General features: G+C 35.5%; 1 long non-coding RNA gene across 3 annotated transcripts in view; it reads right to left on the bottom strand.

The window, feature by feature from the left end:
* The window catches only part of LOC122224870, a 62,200-nt gene extending 43,271 nt beyond the window's left edge, over positions 1-18,929 (bottom strand). For all 3 annotated transcript variants that reach the window (XR_006204969.1, XR_006204968.1, XR_006204967.1), the window contains exons 1-3: positions 18,478-18,929; positions 6,210-6,350; positions 3,619-3,711 (exon numbers count right to left, since the gene is read on the bottom strand). This is a non-coding gene — a long non-coding RNA (uncharacterized LOC122224870). The remainder of the gene's footprint in view (positions 1-3,618; positions 3,712-6,209; positions 6,351-18,477) is intronic.
* Between the last annotated feature and the right edge of the window lie 967 nt (positions 18,930-19,896).

Genomic DNA, 19,896 nt, shown 5'->3' with positions numbered 1-19,896 from the left:
CTAATTTTATTCTAACACCTTAATTCATGTGCTATATATTCTGTGTCTTGAAATTTCTCTTTCTCTCATTATAGTTGCATAGCAACCTCTGCAAGTTGTGAACAGCAAAATGACTTGTTATTGGGTGATAGGAGAGAGTTTTTCAAGTACCGTTGAGCTAAGGTTCCATAGATGAATATTACCCTCTTATACTTTGGTGGAAGTATATTTGAAGAGGGAAAATTGGGGTGGCTGGGTGGCTCAGTTGGTTAAACAGTTGACTCTTGATCTCAGCTAAGGTCTTGATCTCAGGGTTGTGAGTTCAAGCCCCATCTTGGGCTCCACGCTGGGGATGGAGCCTACTTAAAAAAAAAAAAGTAATAAAGAGGGAAATTTTAAATCTGTGATCAATTAAGGAAAAGCAGAATTATTTATGCCAAAGAGAAATGTTTACATAGCTTGATAAATTGACCGACATCATTGGTTCAAATATCTTTGTCCTTTGTTGAAACATGAGTTTTTATTTATTCATTTGAATTTTATTCATTCATTCATTCAAAATATAGCTGATACAAATGTTATATTAGTGACTTGAATTTAAAATGGTGTGAGTATCAAAATTTATTTTTAGCTTCTATTTTAGGTTCATTTGCTAATGTATTGAAGCAACAATCCTACTCCATACGATGCCAGGTGCTGAAAGTAAAGGTGTATTAGACATGAACATTAGTGTGAAGAAATTTTCTAAAATAGCTTAAATTCTCTTTTTCCTTGGAGTTTATAATCTATCATGGTTTAGGTTTTAGGTTTTGGGTCTGACTAAAGGTATAGAGGTCAGAAGTGCCTGAAGATCCCATTCTTTCATTACAAGGGCAGTTTACTCTTTCAGAATAAAATATGTGATTTTTCTGTGGGAGGTCCAACCTGGAAGAATCCAGATTGAAAAAAAAATGCACATTTTTTTTCCTTCTTATTCAAGTAGGTTAATCTTGTAGAATTTGTAGCCTGGACAACCCAACTTTTATATTCACTGTCTGCCTAATAAACCTAATTAAAATATATCCACACAGAGAAAACTCCCTATTCTTAATTTTATCACACAGGGAGTATTTTTAAGACTGCACTTTTCATCTGGCTGCATTATACTACACCTTTAGAATCAGTTTCTAGTATCTTATTCCTCTAAAAACTTTTGAAGTACTTGTTTTCTGTCTGAGTTGATTATTATTGTCTAAGTAGTTTCAATTTGCTAAAAAGTAGTGGCCACAGTAGCTATTTTTATCCATTCTGAATTTAGATCCTATCCATTAAAATTGTGTTTCAGAAAATTGTTTTGGTGTTAATGAACTGCTCCTGATGTTCTGAGACTGTACTATTGGTGTGATCTATGTTTTACATTGTGTACTGTAAAAAATTTAAGAGCAATACTTGTGTTGACTCTGGATCCGATGTCTGTAATAAACTTGTGATGGTTAATTTTATATGTCAACATGACTGGGCCACAGAATGCCCCAGATAACTGTTTAAATATTTCTGGGTATGTCTGTGAGGGTGTTTCTGGTAGAGATTAGTGTTTGAATTGGTGAACTAAATAAAGCAGATGACCCATCCCAGTGTGGGTGGGCATCATCCAATCCACCAACGGCCTGAATTGAGTAAAAAGAGAGACAGAGGAAGGATGAATTTAGTCTTTCTCTTCCTGGCCACTTAGCTGGGACATCAATCTTCTCTTGTCCTTTGTGCTCCTGGTTCTCAGGCCTCAGGCCTGGAATCATAATCTACTTTGGCTCTCAGCCTTTGAACTACAATGGTGGCCTTCCTGCATCTCCAATTTACATAGGGCAGATCTGGGCACTTCTTAACCTCCACTGGTTCTGTTTCTCTGGAGAACCCAGACAAATATAAAACTCTAGGATCAAGACCATATAAAATCAGTCATCTAATAGAAGGAAAGCATAATGAATGTTATTGAGCACCTACTATGTACCAGTATTTATTCATGCACTATTGTTACTTAATTCATATAGCATTAAGGTGGGTATTATTGTATGGCTGGTAACTGATGGGATAATCACATCTCAGAGAAATCAAGAAAATTGACTTTGGTCAATAGCTAAGAAGTAGCAGCGGTGATATTTAAACTTGTTTGCCTGACTCCTAAACTCATTCTTACCTCCCCATTGTGAAGTGTTCAGGTAACTAGCACTTATTGACTACCTGCAACTTGTCAGACATTGGATGGAAGATTTATATATACTTTATGTATAGTATATACTCTATGGTGCCCTGGAGGCAATGAACAATTCTAAGCCATGAATTTTGAACTCAAAGATTTTATAATGTATTTAAGAAGGTTAATCAAATGAGGCAACATTAAAGTGCCGGAGGAGAAGTGGCAATAATTGCTGTAGAAACAGAGAGGAAGGACTTCACTAATTCTCTCAGGTCAGCTAGCAGCTGGATATCCAGGAAGCATATATTCATTTTCTACTTTTCATTTAAAATATCAATAGAGAGTTTGTTCCTTTTGTCATAAACTAGGGCTGTTTTCAGCTCTATATTTCAACTCTACTTTTATGACCTTTTGAATCTTGAGTGACGGTGGTATAAATGGGTATGTCTCAGCTCTATCATGTACTAGATGTGTGAATCTGGACAAATTACTTACTTCTTTGTGTCCAAGTTTCTCCGTGTGTGTAGAATGTGCATAATATTAGCACCTAGTTTATAAGTTCTTTGTGATAATTAGAATGATCTAAAGTTATGTTATTAGGTATATACATGTTTAATTTATAATTATAATGTCTTCCTGGTAAATCTTTCCTTTTATTATTCATTCACTCTTTTTTGCATAACAATACTTTTATACATTTGTCTTGGTCCATAAATTCTATTTTGTCTTATACCAGCTTTCTTTTGATTAGCATTTGCTATTAGCATTTGATAGTATTTGCAGTCTTTTTTCTATCCTTTTGTTTGTAATTGTTTGGGGTCCATATGTTTTAGGTATTTAAAAATTACATTTGTGTTTATTGTAATTATTGTTAATTTTTATTTCCATTTTTGGATTTTATGCCATTTTTTCCTATGCTTACATTTTCCTTCTTATGCATTTTATTGGATTGCTAAAATTTATTTTGATTTTTAGTCTCTCTATTCATTTGGAAATTATGTATTTCCATTTAAGGGAGATTATCTCTTTTCCTGTAAGTGTTGCCCTTAAAATTTTGACATATATATTTAACAAAGTTTAAAGAAATCAGAATTTTTGCTTTCTTCTCAAATGATATAACTTACCTAGAATATTTTCTCTTTAATAACTCTCAGCATATTTTCCATGTTATTATCAAATATTTTTTGTGTCATCTTGATTTTATTTCCTCTATATTAATCATTATTCTTGTCTATGTTTATTGCTTTCTTGGTAGTCTTTTAACTATCTAACAATTTACTAATCATGCTTTCAGCTTCATTTAGTTTTCTGTTTTTATTCTCTATTACATATTTAATTTCTAGAAATTGTATTTAATCCTTTTCCAAATCTGTCTGAATTTTTCTGATTTTTTAAAAATTCAGTGTTTCTAACCCTCTCAATTTTTATATGAGATTGTTTTGTATCTGAAGTCTTAGGTTTCTTACCTGCTGTTTATAGTATCTGCTGATTCTTGCTCTCGGTGGTGGTTTCCTTCTGTGTTTTCTATTTTCAATTACTCATCCTCAGTAGACAATCTTCTGTAAAGGAGATTTAAGGTGTATCCATTAGGAATGATTTTATATTTAGTTCTACCAAGAATCTTAGAGATTAAGCAGCCTCCAGGCAATGTGGCAACCTTTTATATTAATTTCTTTTTTTTAAATTCATTTATTTTGAGAGAGAGTTTACACGAGTGGGGGAGGGGCAGAGAGAGAGGGAGTAGAGAGAATCCCAATCTGATAGCATGGAGCCTGACTCGGCCTCCATCTCACAAACTGTGAGACCATGACCTGAGCTGAAATCAAGAGTCAGAAGAATCAGACGCTCAACCAACTGAGCTACCCAAGCATCCCAACATTTTATACTAATTTTTAAACTTTAAAGATTTAGACCCAGCAACCAATGGGAATTCAAACACTAAACTTGGCTGAAGTCAGGCCTGTAGTTATAAATTATTGGCAAAAATTTGTTTTCCTCTCTATTGTAGAACCAGAGCAGAATAGATATCCCATCTTTACATTTTACTCTGGTGGGAAATGGGTGAATTTTTATAGTTTACTGTTTCATATGAAGATGCTCCCTTTGAGGATTCTAGTTTTATGTGGGAAGGGTAAGGGCTCAAGGCAGGTAATCCATAAGGCTCTCGGTAGAAGCAGCATTACACTCCACCCACTCCACTCCACCAGCAACTTGGTGTTTCCAGTTTGGATTTTAGTTTACTCTACACTTTTGAATTAGTCTTCACTTTTTTTTTCCCACATTTCCTTGAAATGCTGTTACTTTCTTCAGACATACTCTGTGTTTCAAAAAATGTTTCTTATATTTACTTAATGTGTTACTTAGAGGTTTTGTAGTGTGAGGGTTTTTAGAATTTCTAGTTCACCATATTGCAAGAAGTGGATCTGCCTTCATGGGGAACAGGAGGTGGATTCAAAAAAGCAGTAGAGTTTGTTATGGCAGTGATAGAAATGTCCTGTGTTCTTATTTTCTTTCTAAATCAGAAAATTTACACCATTGCATAAAAACCTTTTAGTGATTTTCCATTGCTCTTGGAATAAATTCTAATTCTCTGAGCATCTCTTTCACAAACTTTCATTATCTGCCCCTTACTTGCCCATCCAGTTCTCTCCTTTTCATTTAGATTTTTGTGCAGCTAGAATGAACTTCCTTAAGTTCATTTTGTTTTTCACACCCAGCCTTTTTATTATTACATTTCCTTTGCTTGAATCTCAAAATTTTTCCCATGTCTCTCTTTTACCCCATCTCCTTTGATGATTGTCTAATTTTTAGGATTCAATCTAAGCATCAGTTTTGGCAGAGAGTTTCTTTTGATGCCTCTTGACTCATCCCTCTCCAACATGCATTTCCATTACATGCTCCTGTAGCATCCTGTAGTTTCTATTTTATTTGTTATGTCACAAAAATCACATTTATTTATACTTAATAATTTATTGGTCATTTTTGCCAGTCTCTAAATTCTGTGATAGTAAGCATCCAAATCATTCCCTCACTATTGATTCTCTATTGATCCTAGCATGATGTTATATTGTAAGCAATTAGTAAATATTTATAGAATATTTTAAATTAAAATTTATACGGTTATAACTACCATTTTAATAGCTATCATTTATGTACCTATACTGGGTAGAAATCATAGACGCTATAAGGTTATAAGGGAACTTTAATTTGGGATTATTTATGAGATCCTTTCAGAAATAGGAAATGACCATGTCTATAATCTTCATTATCTACTTTGTGAGGCTGTGTATTCAGATCTATCATAGAAAATGGAGAACATTTTGACTATGGTGGTTACTTTCAAGACAGATATCAAATAATCCATTCTGTTGAGCATCAATTATGACAAGACTGGAACAAAGGTAATTAGGGTCACTAACATGTTCTCCTATGGTTATGCCATGTATGGTGGCAAGGAGAATGGGAAACACCCTGGAGGTTTTCAGAGTAGTATTTTCTCCAGGCATGGACATCACACTTAGGACCTGTTGAATTATTAGATGGCAAATGAGGGTGAAGAAAAGTCCAGAGAGATATTGTAGAGTGTACAGTTTCAGGTATATAGACACTAATGCATATATAGAAGAATACCAATAATGGAATATATTTAGGGATACAAATAGAAGTTAATGTGAATATCAGTTAATCAGTTTTGCTGCTACTAAGTGAGGAAGAGGAAGTTCGAGGTAGGCTGAGTGATGATGAATTCCTTCTTCAAAATAAAGCTAAGGCTATTTTTAGGGATTAAGAGTTCTAGCACAGTCAGATAGTCTTGATTTTAGGCTAGATATCTGGCTTAGATATTTAGGTTTTGGGTTAGATTTCTAGGCTTATTTATGGCCTTGGAGTTAAGCTACATTGAAAGCAGCAATTACTATTTTTATCATCACTTAACTATAACTGTGCAGAATTGTTTTAAGCTGTGCCTGTTGGTTGCATTTGTTATATTGTGATATATCCCCACCCTCCTAGTAAAGACATCCCACATTAAATATGGTTTTGAGGTTTCATTACTCACATGAAGTGAATGGTTGTGTTCTGTTGTGCTGAGTTCCTTTAAGAATTACATGCACAGGGTGGAGAGCCAACATTTGGAGTTCTTCTGGGCCTCCAAGGTAGCCATGATCATTTAGGTCCATCAAATCTCAATAACAAGCAGCTGAGAAAATTTTCAAGGTGAAATTTGAAAAACAGACTCTGGAAAATATGTTATGCCATCAGAAATCACTAACATTATGTAATCTTCAGGAAATACATGTAAAGGACTGGGTAATATCAAGGATTGGGTAATAGAACCAGTAAGAACCAGAGATCATTGGAATTATTGAGGGTTTGCATTGCTAAGTGCATTGCTATAAAACTAATTTTTTTCAGGAATGTTTGGACTTTCTTAAAATTGTTTTTTTAACGTTTATTTATTTTTGAGACAGAGAGAGATAGAGCATGAACGGGGTGGGTCAGAGAGAGCGGGAGACACAGAATCTGAAACAGGCTCCAGGCTCTGAGCTGTCAGCACAGAGCCCGGTGTGGGGCTCGAACCCACGAACTGCGAGATCTTGACCTGAGCTGAAGTTGGACGCTTAGCCAACTGAGATGTTTGGACTTTCTTAAGGAAGTAGGTATGATCCTCAACACTAGGACAATCAAGCACATCTTGCTTAGATCTTACATACAAATGATACAGATATAAATGGCCCAAGATAAGCATGCTGAAATGGTTTTCTGAGTTGGGAATACATGAGTATGTTAAGTTGATCAAGTTGCCATTCAGATAATTCCTTGGCCTAGACATGTGTGTGTGTGTACGGGTGTGCGCTTGTGTGTATGTGCATATGCATGTTGATAGAGTGGGAACAACAATGGTTGGTAACTGCGGGTACAATTCATAGGCCAAAGGTCCATAATAAGCAGTTAAATTTTCCAATGTAGTTTTGTAAAGCATATTATTTGCATATAATGAACCCTGAGTTATACCAGCTTATGGAAAAACAATATTAGAAGGAATCTGGTAGAATTTTCAGAATCGAAGGCAGAGCAAAACATCGGCTTCAGGAAGGCAGGAATGAGGACAATTCTGGGCTCCAGAGGTACTGAGACAGGGGCTTGAATGCTGTAAGAGTGGTTTTGTTTGATCCTAAATCTATCATCTTGCTCTTCTCTGCATTTTGGCATGAGCTGAACTTTTTTTTGTATAGGGGCAGGAGAGGGGTATACATGACACCTAGATTTCCAGGATTCCTTGTAACTTAGTCATCAGGTTGTAAGAACTCTTTATCCCATGTCCTGCTCAATTTATTAAAAAACCTAGGGAAAAGCTTAGATTGATCATGTGATGATGTGCCTGTTCCAAAGAGATGGGGTTCAGATGTCATTTGAAACATATGTTTTATTTATTTTATTTTTTATTTTTTTTAAATTTACTTATATTCTATGATCTTGCCACTTCTCTTTAGCCCAGGCTGTTTAACATGATCCATCCATCATTTTTTTTGGAGGTAGTTAAAATTTCCTGAACACAGAAAAAAGGTATGGATTTTTACATTTAAACTTAGACAAAAAGCCATGATCCAGACATCAGACCCCATGTGTGGGAGAATACTTGCTAAATCAGTTTTTAGAGTTGCAGTGCAGAGGTGAGAGAAGAAAACAATGTAGGAGAATGGCTTTGGTCACTGAGAAGGACCCTCATGCTTTGCCTCTCATTCTGAGGTTACTTCCGCTGGGTGACAAAAACTTGACACTCTCACCACCATTTGGAGAAGGGATATTGGAGGGGACTTGTGATTCATCTTCCACCTGGTTGTCTGTGTGGCAGAATGGCACATCCCTCAGATATACGTAATGTGGGAAAATAGAACAGGCTCAACCACCAGATGCCTGGGTAGAAGTGTGTGCAGTAGGCTCATTAAATAAATGTAAGCCCCTTTAAAAGTGAGGTTCTCCAGAATCATATGCTAAGGCAGAGTTTGGGGTACAGGACGTTCATTAGGGGTTTAACATCTTTGAAGGAGAGGGGGAAAGAAACAGGACATGACAGAAATCTGTGATACAGCCTTGGCCAACCTCAAGGGAAACTTTGGAACAAGAATCACCAGAGTTTCCTGGGTTGGCTGAAATGGCTGGAACTTGTTCTGTCATTGGTGTGAGCCACCCAGCAATGTGCATGAGTGCAGGCAAGACAACTCACAGCTGGTGAGGCAGACCAAGAAGTGACTGGCAGTGAGAGATGGTCTGTAAACCACACTCCCTACAGATGGACCCCAGATCGTTTTTTGAAAGGAGCTTTGGGAATGCATCTTTGGTCTACACATGCCCTCATGGGATAATAGGAAGCAGCCATTGCTTTCTTTTGTGACTGAGATAGATGAAGACCTTGAGAATCTTGTGGTGATGACACAGGTCCAGAGCAGAAAACAGCTGTGTCTTATGTGGTTGTTAACTCAGTGAGAAGGCAGAATCCCTAAGCAGTTGCCAATATAGTGAAAAATCAGTAGACCCACCAGGAGTTTGAACTTTAACAGATGAGAAAATAAAACAGGATCCTATTTCCGACCTCTACTTTCAGCCTCCTACTTCCACATCATGTGTTTTGTAAGCCTGCTTGAATTTATGTCACTGAAGGAGAGGGTCTGAAATAACTTCACTGACTTGAAATTGAATATTAAGTTTTTTTCCCGTCAGATAAAATGTTGATTTACAATGGAGAAGAAGATGAGTTATGGAGAAACAAAAAAAATAATTTACGTATGCAGAAACATGGCCTTACAAATTCATGATCACCTCAAAGTAATTGAAATAAAACTAATTTTTGCTATTTGCTTTTATCAGGAGAATATAGATGATTCTCAAAGTCTTTGGTTAAGCTGGTCCAACTATGTTTTATAATAAATCAGTAGCTGTCTTCAAAATGTTTTATAATTTTTAGGCTTTATATGCTTATTTGACAAAAGCAACACTTACTGTTGTCATGTTATTTGATTTCGTGTCTACCCCTTACTCCTTTCTCTTTGTACTCTCTCATCCTGGAATGATCTTCAACATTATCCTATTCCTCTATAACATTTTTTGTTAAATATCACTTCCTTAGAATATTCAAGGCTAACATAATATTTCCTTAATGTGTTATTATTTTATTCAACTGTTTATCATGATCTGAGATTATATTCTGTGTTTATTTGTATGCCTACTGACTGTCTCCTCACACAAAAGGAAACTCTGTGAGGAAGGACATTATTTTTCATTATCTTTATATCCAGGTCTCAATACCTGGTAGAATCTCTATGGATATTTGCTGAGTGAATGAATCAATGGAATTTAAAGACTTACTAACTCTAGAAATTTGTTTAAATTGCTTTTAATGAGGAAAATGATACGTATCTTTATGTATCTTTCTATATAAAATTCTTCTGTACCCATTCGAAATAGTGCCTCTGAAAGGAATTTTTAAATGTTAAGGCAATAAAATGGCCTCATTTTAAACATATTTTTAAGGAGTATTAAGTTGGAGCTTCAAATGTATGTTTTTCTAGATTGCTAAATTAGAATGAGATATTGTCAAATTCATTATTGGACTACTATTGTTAATCATACATTTTTATTACTATACTTTATGCCATAGCAAGATCATATTTGTTAAACAGAGTTGAAGTACTTTAAGTGTAGCTCAGCAGTGAATATACTTGGAAAAATGGCACTGAGGTCAAAGGTAAAATTAGACACCCATGTTTTCCAGCCATGGGATTTGAAAAGATAAAAGTGTTTTTGCTTTTTCTTTCACTTCCTCCTCTTCCTATTATTCCTCTCTTTCCCCTTCTCTTTCTCTTCTTCTTTCTTTAATCTTTTCATTAAATAATCCCACTGGGTGGAATCATGGAGCTAATTTTACCAAACAAGAGCAGTAGAAAACAACACTTAAAAATGGTGTTGCTCTTTAAACATATTAATGCTACTAATCTTAGAAAGTATTTTTGTATTTTTAGAACTTCTACAAATTAAAAGGAAAAATGACAAATGGCATCAGGGGATGGAGATATGTGACAGACTGTCAACATTCATCCAGGCAGGATGGTTGGGACTTTCATTTGCCTTAAATGTCTTTGGTTTATAAGACCAGTTAAAAAAAAAAAAGTGCTCTAGAATTAATTGTGTTTTGGTGACATATTTCCTTAGCTTATTGATTAACTTCCTAGTCACATAAATTATACAATTTAAACTTGCCCTTTATCAAGATCTTTGAAAAAAATGATAATAGATTAGTGAAATACGATACCTCAGAGGAGTTGAAAACTGGATAATGCTCATGTCAAAAGTATAATATACGACTTTGAATTGGTGCCTTAAGCAGGCAATCATGTTTATGTCACAAGAAAATCTTAAGTGTGTTACTGAGCATGGGATATTTAGTCATTTCTTAGGTTCATATCTTAAGACACATCTCAAAGAAAACTACAAATATCAGCAATAATTAAAATTATTATGCATATCTGGTTATTGACTGGAACTCTTGCATATAATTTTTTTTCACCACCATTATTTCTTTAAATAAAAAAGGAAGGTTGTATGAAAGAGAAAGGGGGTGGGGAGTAAAGTATGATCATTTACAACCACAGGAAAACCTCTGTACATGTTTCGCATCTGGCAGAAGGAAGGGCAGGCCGGGAGAGGCAGGCTGGGGTCAGACCTCTTTGTAGAGGACATCATAGTCCAAGCTGTAAAGAATGTAGGCCTTGGTTGGTTCAAGAGCTAGTCATCAGTGCAGGATAGCCCCACAGCAAAAGTGTTTGAAAAACTAGTAAAGAAAACTGTAGAAGAGACTGCTTTCATTCCGAGATCAGGAAGTGCTACTAAGATCTCACAGTTGGTGAGCAAGAAATCAATTGCCTCAATGGAAACTGACTCAAAAGATGACTACTTTCAATGGGACAGCTCTAGAGAAGATCTTTTATCCTAGCTTTTGAGAAGAAATGAACATATACAGAAATTAAAGGCTGGACTTTCTGACTATACGATACACATCTGAAATTTGCAGAAAATTAGGAAGCAGCATGAAATTACATTAGAAAAACACCAGGATTCTTCCAAGTGAAATTTTTAAGAGCAGAATGACACATTCCAGATCCAAAATGGCAGAAGGACTGGCTTTGACATGAGCCAGGGAGGACAAGGAATAAGCAGAAAAAAACACAAAACAACAAAAACCCAAAAACAAATCAACTAGATAAAGGAAAAATTTTCTGTAACTTAACAGGTTCTGGTTCAAGATGGTGACATAGGAATATTCTGAACTCACCTCCACCCACAGACACACTGAGTCTACAGCTACATATGGAACAATTTCCTGCAAAAACCCTTAAGGGCTGACTGAGTGATGACCTCATACTAGGCAAACGAGAGGAAAAGCAAGTAGGAAAGGCTGGGATACAGCCTTGCTGTAAGTCCCCTTCCCTCCATTGCTGTGACCCACAACTGATTCAAAACCAGAGTTTCTCCCTGAGGAGCAAAGGATTTCACCCCACATCAAGCACTTCAACTTTTAAGGTATGGGTTTGTATTATTATTATTATTATTATTATTATTAGAAAAAATGCAGATTTCATTTAATAACTTTTGGAAGCAGTCACCACCAATAGAAGCTTGCCCGTTGAGATGTCTGTGACTACAGACAATTAGCATAGATAGCAGAGTCATTTTAGAATGGAGTCAGGAGGCCATAAGGAAAATGGAACTCGTGCATTTCTATATCCAGATGGAACTTGGACTTTTCGCTTTTGTCATCTGCAACCCACCACATCCTAGAAAGCATCCTTGTACTGAACTGAAGTAGAGATAACAAAATCCTGTTCACTAAACAACCAATCATATATTAGTCAGCTTAAACTTAACAGCAGCGATCATAATTCTGTCAAAACACATGTGTAAGTCTGTGATTTTTGTCTTTAAAAACTCCTGCCTCTTGTCTGGGATTTGGAGCACACTTCTGATTTTGACTGACTCTTTTCCTCCTGGATTATAATCCCTAAAACCCCAAATAAATGCATACATTTATTTTCTGGCTTTCACTTTTGCCTTTTCTTGCCCAACATTACCCATAGTCATGTTAATGCTTTGGGTAGAAGTGAGAATAAATAACTTAAATTTGATATAGATGTGAAAACAAGTCACCATGTACTCTGATGTATTTGGTGAGAGGAAAGAATGATTTGCTTTAATACTCTGCAACAATTCTGGGCTCCAAAAAGGGCATACAGACAAGAAGTAAGAAGAATAGAGCTCCAAACTGCAGCCAGAATGATCTTTGAAAATATAAATCAGTTAATGTCATCACTTTGAATGAAACCCTTTATCTCTTCATATTGCTTTCAAATTTGGGACCAAAATCTCTATCCTGATCTACAAGGCTCTTTGTGGTCTCACCCCATCTTTTTTTCCTGGCCCTACCTCAGTCATCTTCTCTTTCTCCTCTATTCTAGTAACAATGGACTTTCTTCATTTGCTCAATGAATTGTGTCTCCTGCAGCTATAAGCTATCCCTGCTGCTTGGAAATAGGGAAGACCCCAGTTGCCTTTCCCACTTAATGCCCACTCATCCATTGGGTTTCAAGTATCACTCCCTCAGGGAAGCCTTCTCTGGCCTCCTAGGCCAGTTGAGCTCCCTAGTTACAAACTCTTAAGGCATCATGTAATTTTCCTTTGTTGTATGATTACTTGATTAATGTGTTTTACCCAAGTTGACTCTAGGTTCCACGAAGGCAGGGACTGGGTTAGATTTTGGTCACTATCATACTCACAGCTCTAGCAGCTTGTCTCAAACCCCTTCCCTACAACCTGCTTGTTTTTGAATGCTCATTTTTGAGATTCCCATGGGAGTGGCAGATGCTAGCTACACCAGTTCCTCCTCTTCTACCTACAAATAAACAATCAGAGTTTGGGGATATGCATCAAACCCTGAGGGATACTCTACCACCAAGAAAAGTGAGGTGGCATTTGAAAGAAAACTGGTAGCAATGCATGCAAAGGCTGTAGCTTTTCCTAAACTGTTTTAACTCAAGTCATCAGAGAACAATAAAATGAATGTAGGAAAATATTCCTCTCCACACTGAGAAAATCAGAGTGGTTAAGCTTGCGAACCACATTTTAGACTATTGGTGTGACATTGACTTCCATGCTGAATTTACTGTTGTCGTCTATTTCAAAATAAATGCAAACAGAGTAAGTGTTAAGATTGATGCACAAAAAGAGGAAAGTATTTTCTCCATAATTAATATTCATTCCTTTTTTTAAAATTGGTTTAATAATAAGTCCACCATCTGAGGCTAAAATGAAAGCCATGATAGGGTCATTGTGCTTTCATTGGGGGGCAAGTGAGGAAAGGAAAATAAAATCTAATCAGTACCAGTGGCATCACTTATTATTTCCTCAAACGTGAATACTTTCTTCATCAACTTTCTCAAAGTCACTGATAAAAGCAAAGTGATTACAATGCCTCATACCTCCAAGTGTGGGAACTCTATGTAATGAGAAATTGTTTCTTTTTTCTTTTCATAGCTTGCCAAATTACAAATCATCTAATCTAAATTCCTCATTAGCAGGTATTGTGAATGATATAAATATACGTAGGTGATTTGTTCCACTTAGGTTAGGGTGTGTGTGTGTGTGTGTGTGTGTGTGTGTGTACATATGTATATATGGGCATTATTTTAGTAAGATGATGCGTAACTTTCTAATTTTTCAAAGATGTCTATATACCCACCACCATTGTAAGAACTAGACCAAATCTTATCTAAACAGTCAGGGTCAGAAAACTAAGGGCATTCAGGAAAGGAGGGGAAAGATAAAGAATAATCAGAAAGACAGAAAAGCTGAGAGTACTGTGTAGTATGTTATTCATCCCATCCTAAAGTATTTACTGCCTATGAAATCTGAGATTCAGTCTGGATTTGCTAACATTGCTATGTTTGGATATTAATACAGTATTTTTTATTATGATGAACCAAGAAGCAGTTATATAAAATGAGAAAGTAGGGGCACTTGGGTGGCTCAGTGGGTTAAGCCTCTGATTCTTGATTTCGGCTGGGGACATGATCTCATGATTCATGAGATCAAGCCCTGCGTCATGCTCTCTGCTGAGAGTGTGGAGCCTGCTTGGGATTCTCCCTTTCCCTCTCTCTCTGCCCCTCCCCAACTTAGGCATGTGCTCATGCATGCGTGCTCTCTCTCAAAATAAATAAATAAACTAAAAAATAACATAAAATGAGGAAGTACAACTGTGTACCAACATACAAGTGGGAATATAAAAATTTTCTGGATTTAGAAAAAGCTGTAGATGGGTGCCTGGTTAGCTCAGTTGGTTAAGCCTCTGGTTCTTGATCTCTGCTTAGGTGATGATCTCATGGTTTGGTTCATTAGATGGAGCCTTGCTTTGGTCTCCTCACTGACAGCTGGAGCCTGCTTGGGATTCTCTCCTGCTCTTTCTGCCCCTCTCTCACTTGCTCTCTCTCTCAAAATAAATACATGCACACACAAAAAGCTGTTGATGGACTACAAGTGATGACTTGGACATGTGACATAGTTCACTGACACCAATTTATGATGAAAACTATAGCTGTACCAAAAGTGACAGCAATGATGTGATGCATCGTATATGGAATGTATGCATTGTATATGTGATTCTTTGTATTAAAAAAAATAATGGGATAGTTTCAATTAATTGTCTAGAGCAAGATTTGTAATACTACAAAATTATTCTAAGTCTACAAAATGTGTGTGAATTTAACAGAAAATTTTATTTGTTGATATTAAACTTTTTCCCTGCTTAGAGCCAGCAGGGAGAGGTAATTCAGTATTTCCTGTCTGCATACAGACATGTTCTAAAAATAAGGTTGAAAATGTTCACTTTGGTTACTACAACATTTTGGTTACTTATAGTACAGTTTTGTAAGCCTTCAGACACATTTTGGGGACTTTTGTCTGTATTTCTTGATGTGAAGGTTTTATGATTTTTTTTCAAAAATAAGGTCTAATACACTGGTATAGGATTAAGAAACAGTGGTATAATTTATAGCTCTAAGGAGATCTCAAACATGACATTATGGCATCAATAGGAGCAATTATATTAATAATATATTAATATACTTATTAATATAATATAATCTTACCAGTCCAAGTAAGGTTGAGGTGCTGGGCAGGTAAAAAAGGCAATGAAAGTAATCAAACTTAATATGGTAGAAACTTGGTATGATCTTCATGAGAATTCACATGAAAATGACCATATTTGGGATTATTATTCTCTGTAAGGCTTAGGTATAACTGAAGGGGCTGCTAGCTTACATTATTGAACAGTAGCCCAGAGTGTGGGCTCCAGATCCAGGATACTTTTATCTGGGGCAAGTAACTTGTCTTTTTTTATGCCTCAGTATCAAATTTACAGAGTGTCTATGGGGATTAGGGCTTTTAATATAAAGATCCTAGCACAAGCCTAGCACATACTGAATTGCTCCAAAATGTTATCTGCACTCTTACTGCTGTCACCAATATTGATGTTTATAATCTTTAAAACTGATAGTATTTCTAATCTGTGAGGAATTGTGAAGAGGATGAGAAGGCTGAAGAAAGTTATAACAATATTCAAAGAGATGAGGAAAACAAAATATACAACTGTAACTTTGAGACCTTTGTGCTTGATTTCAATTCCTGACCAAAAAAGAAAAAAAAAAAGAATTATGTTAATAGTGGTTTGTGGGTAGCTCAAAAAGGCAGAAGTGGCCATCGGGAGCCAAGATGGATTAAATTTGAATGAATCATGTCAGTCTAAATAAATTCCTTTTGACAGAAATACTAGACCGATAAAACATCTCACCCCCCAAATATCATGTACAGTGTTTCCGAGCTTTAGTAAGTCACTAGACAAGCTCTTTCATGTTGTGAACAAGATAGAGATTTTGTTGTTAATTCAATTCAAGACACTGAACTTATTAATTGGAAAAACAATCAATCTTGTAACTCTGCCGAAAGGGTCCAGATTAGTAAATTAGTGTAGACATATAAGAAAATTTCTAATGGCAAGTTTCAGGGTCTAGCTTTGGCTGTTCCCTGTGGAATACATTTTATCAATTAATGTATCGAATAACAATAATAATAATGAAGAATAGTAATATAAACTTTAGAAGACTTTATTTCTACCCACAGTCAATTTCCTCCTTTTCCTTCTAACAAAACTGTAATTTTCTTTAGCTATTAACTCTCTTTATAGCAGCCTTGTGCTCAAGTGGTAAAACATCATCCACAACCCCAGAATCATGACTAGTTTTAAGACAACCATTATGACCCTATACCATTTGCCAATGATTGATTTGGAAATGGGCATTTTGACTTATAAGGAAAGTTGGTTGGGAAAGTTTCTGAGAGACAGAAGAAAGAGAATGTTTCCTAAGGCTTTTTGGACCTTAGCATAAAGAAAAAATGTCTGAAGATGTTAATGCCATCTGGAGACCATGGAGGGAAAAAAAGCCAGCATGCCTTAGAATAGCAGGGAAGAAAGAAAGACCCCACTCACTGATAATGTCCTTGATCCAATGAATAAACTTAATTTGAGATATACATGTGAAATAAAACTTCCCTACTGTGACAGCTGAGGCAGGGTTTTCTGTACCATGCAACCTAAAACATTTGGACTCATCAATCTTGTAGGCCAGATACTGTGCTATATTTCTTAAACCCAAAATCCCATTTAATCCTTTCAATAGCACTATGTATTTACATTTAAAAAATATTAACATTTTTTTTTGAGAGACAGAGAGATGGAGGGTGAGTGGGGGAGGGCCAGAGAGGGAGACACAGAATATGAAGCAAACTCCAGGCTCTGAGTTGTTAGCACAGAGCCCGACACAAGGCTCAAACCCACGAATTGTGAGATCATGACCTTAGCTGAAGTCAGAAGCTTAACCAACTGACTGAGCCATCCAGGCGCCCTTGTATTTACATTTTACAGAGAAGTAAATTGAAGCTCGGAGAGGGGAAATGATTTGCCCAAATCTCATTGCTAGTAAATTGCAAAGTTGAGATATATGGTCAGGCATCATTGACTTAAGCATTTGCATGCTTGGCTATTATAATATACAATCTTTCCAGTTAAGTTAAAAAAGAATGGTTATAAAGTTTTGAGGATCATTAACAAATGTGTTCAAGGGCAAATTCAGATTCTAAGAACTTTGAAAAATAGGGTGAGTGTCACAGCTGCTTTTGTCCCAAGGGTATTTTGTTAGAACTAGGTTATCTTGAGTTTCAGATCTGATTACCTTGTGAGGAACTGTGTGGAGTCAAAGCTTGGGCTATCATAAAAAAGGGGGGGGGGTCAATGCAGGAATTCTGGGGCCCCAAAAGACTATAACCTCAGGATAAGTGTGAATCAAGAGTTAAACCTGCCCCTGCCCACTTTCATCCCCAGGATCTCACAAGAAAAGTTTCTATGCAACTTAGCAGAGCAGGACAAAAAAACATACTTTAGAAACCGCTGCCATATGTGAGATTTTGAATTCAGTTGTAGTAAAAATTCTCATCACTTGGGGAGTAAGAACAATGATAGCAACAACAAAATAATCCTCCAACCATGAATAGTTTACCATGCAAACACTAGCAGAGAGAAAACATGTGCAGCTCTATTACCATCAGATAAAATTAACTTTAGTGTATAAAAGAGTTGCTAGAGAGAGAGCAGTCACTTCATGGAGATAAAAAATTCAATTCTCAAGGAAGATAGAAAAATGATACATATAGATGTACGTAGTTGCATAGCCTCAAAATATATAAAGGATGAATTTTTAGAACTACCAAAATAAATCAATCTCTACACATGGTGGTAGGTTTCAGCATGCATTTCTCATTAGTTGACATGAACCAAAAAATAAATACATGAACAATAAGCATTCTTGACCTAGGCGACTTCTAAATGCAAGAATATATATATATATATATATATATATATATATATATATATATATATATATATATATATACTTTTCAAGTTATAGAGGGAAAAGTTAAAAATATTGACTGTGTTCCATAAAGAAAGTTTCAAAAAATGTAAAAGGACTGAAATGGATATGACATGTTCTCCCACTGAAGTGCATTTAAGTGTAGAAAGGAATAAGAAAAAAAAAAGTTACCAAGAAAATCTCCATACAATGAGGAATTAGGAAACACAGTTTTATATAATTCATGGTTCAAAGAAGAAATCATCGCAGAAATTAGAGGAGTTTAAGAAATAAAATTCAACCAAATAAATTGGCTACCTTGATTACTTGTGAGGCTTGATTCAACCACTCATTAATCGTGCATCATCCCACGTAGCAAGTAGAAAGGAACTCCAGGAAGAGCTGTAACAAAATGGAAGGATTTCATAGGCAGAAAAGGGGCAGGCCAAGGTTATTAAGAAAACAAAAAAAGTATTATTTCAGGCTAAGTTACCTTCCCTTAGGGGAAAGCAGGGGACCTTATCACACAGAGTACCTCACTAGTGCTGATTAGGAAATTCTAGACCAAAATTCTACTCCTGGGAGAGGCTGAAACTGCAGTTAGGTTAGTTGTTAAATCTTGGTGAGGTTAACATAAGTGACTCCATTTTGAACTGTTTCTTTTAAACAGGATGTTTTAACTTAATAATGATAATACTAAATAGAAAATCTAAGGGGATACAGCTTGCACAATAATTAGAAATTTGCAGCCTTAAATACTTATCTTAGAAAATAAGGCTAAAAATTAATGTCAGTCATGTGTCTCTAAAAGTTAGAAAAGTACAGCAAAATAAGCAACAAAAGTATATAAGAAAGAATATATTAAATATAACAGTAGAGATTAATGATTTAAAAACAAATATACAAAAGAAAATATCAACCAGGCCAAAAGTCAGCTGTTTTAGAGGGGGAAGATCAATAAAATTGACAAACCTCTGGCAAGTTGGACCATGAAAAAAAGGAGAGAAGAAATAAATATAAAGAGTGCAAAATGGGGCATAACTATAGGTGCTATAGACAATAGACAGATAGATGGCATTAAAATTAGTTTATGCCAATAAATTTGAAAATATTGAAAAAATGTTCAAATTCCTAGGACAATATAATTTTCCTGAAGTGAGTCAAGGTGAAATAGATATTTCTACAAATATGAAATGAATTAAGTAACCAAAAATTTTTTTCCATGAAGAAAACCTCAGACCCAGATGTAACTTTTACTAGTGACTTTTATCACATAATCAAACAAGAAATAATTCCTATCTTCTGCATACTCTTCCAGAGGATAGAATCAGAGGAAACACTCTAGTTCATTTGATAAGTCTCATGACATTTTATCAACAGTATACCAGTTTATCACAAGATATCAAAAACTTTCTTTTGCATCTGGAATCTGGATACTTGATAATACTAATTCTACTTAACATTATACACATAAATTATGCAAATTAACACAAGAGTTCATCAGAGATTATGGATGCAAAATCAATATCCAGTAATAAATTGATATACAATGCTATATCAGCTACAAACAGAATATGTAATTTGAGAATATAATATTGCCAATGCAACAAAAATGTCAAATACTTAGGACCAAGTTTAACACAAGTGTGGAAGATCTCTATGGATAGAATTATGACTTTTTTGAAGGTCATTAAATATGTAAATAGATATAATAATTTATAATATTATTATTATAAA

Source organism: Panthera leo, chromosome B4, assembly GCF_018350215.1.
Source record: "Panthera leo isolate Ple1 chromosome B4, P.leo_Ple1_pat1.1, whole genome shotgun sequence".
Taxonomy (NCBI): Eukaryota; Metazoa; Chordata; class Mammalia; order Carnivora; family Felidae; genus Panthera; species Panthera leo.
This window is presented reverse-complemented; position numbering and strand designations above follow the sequence as displayed.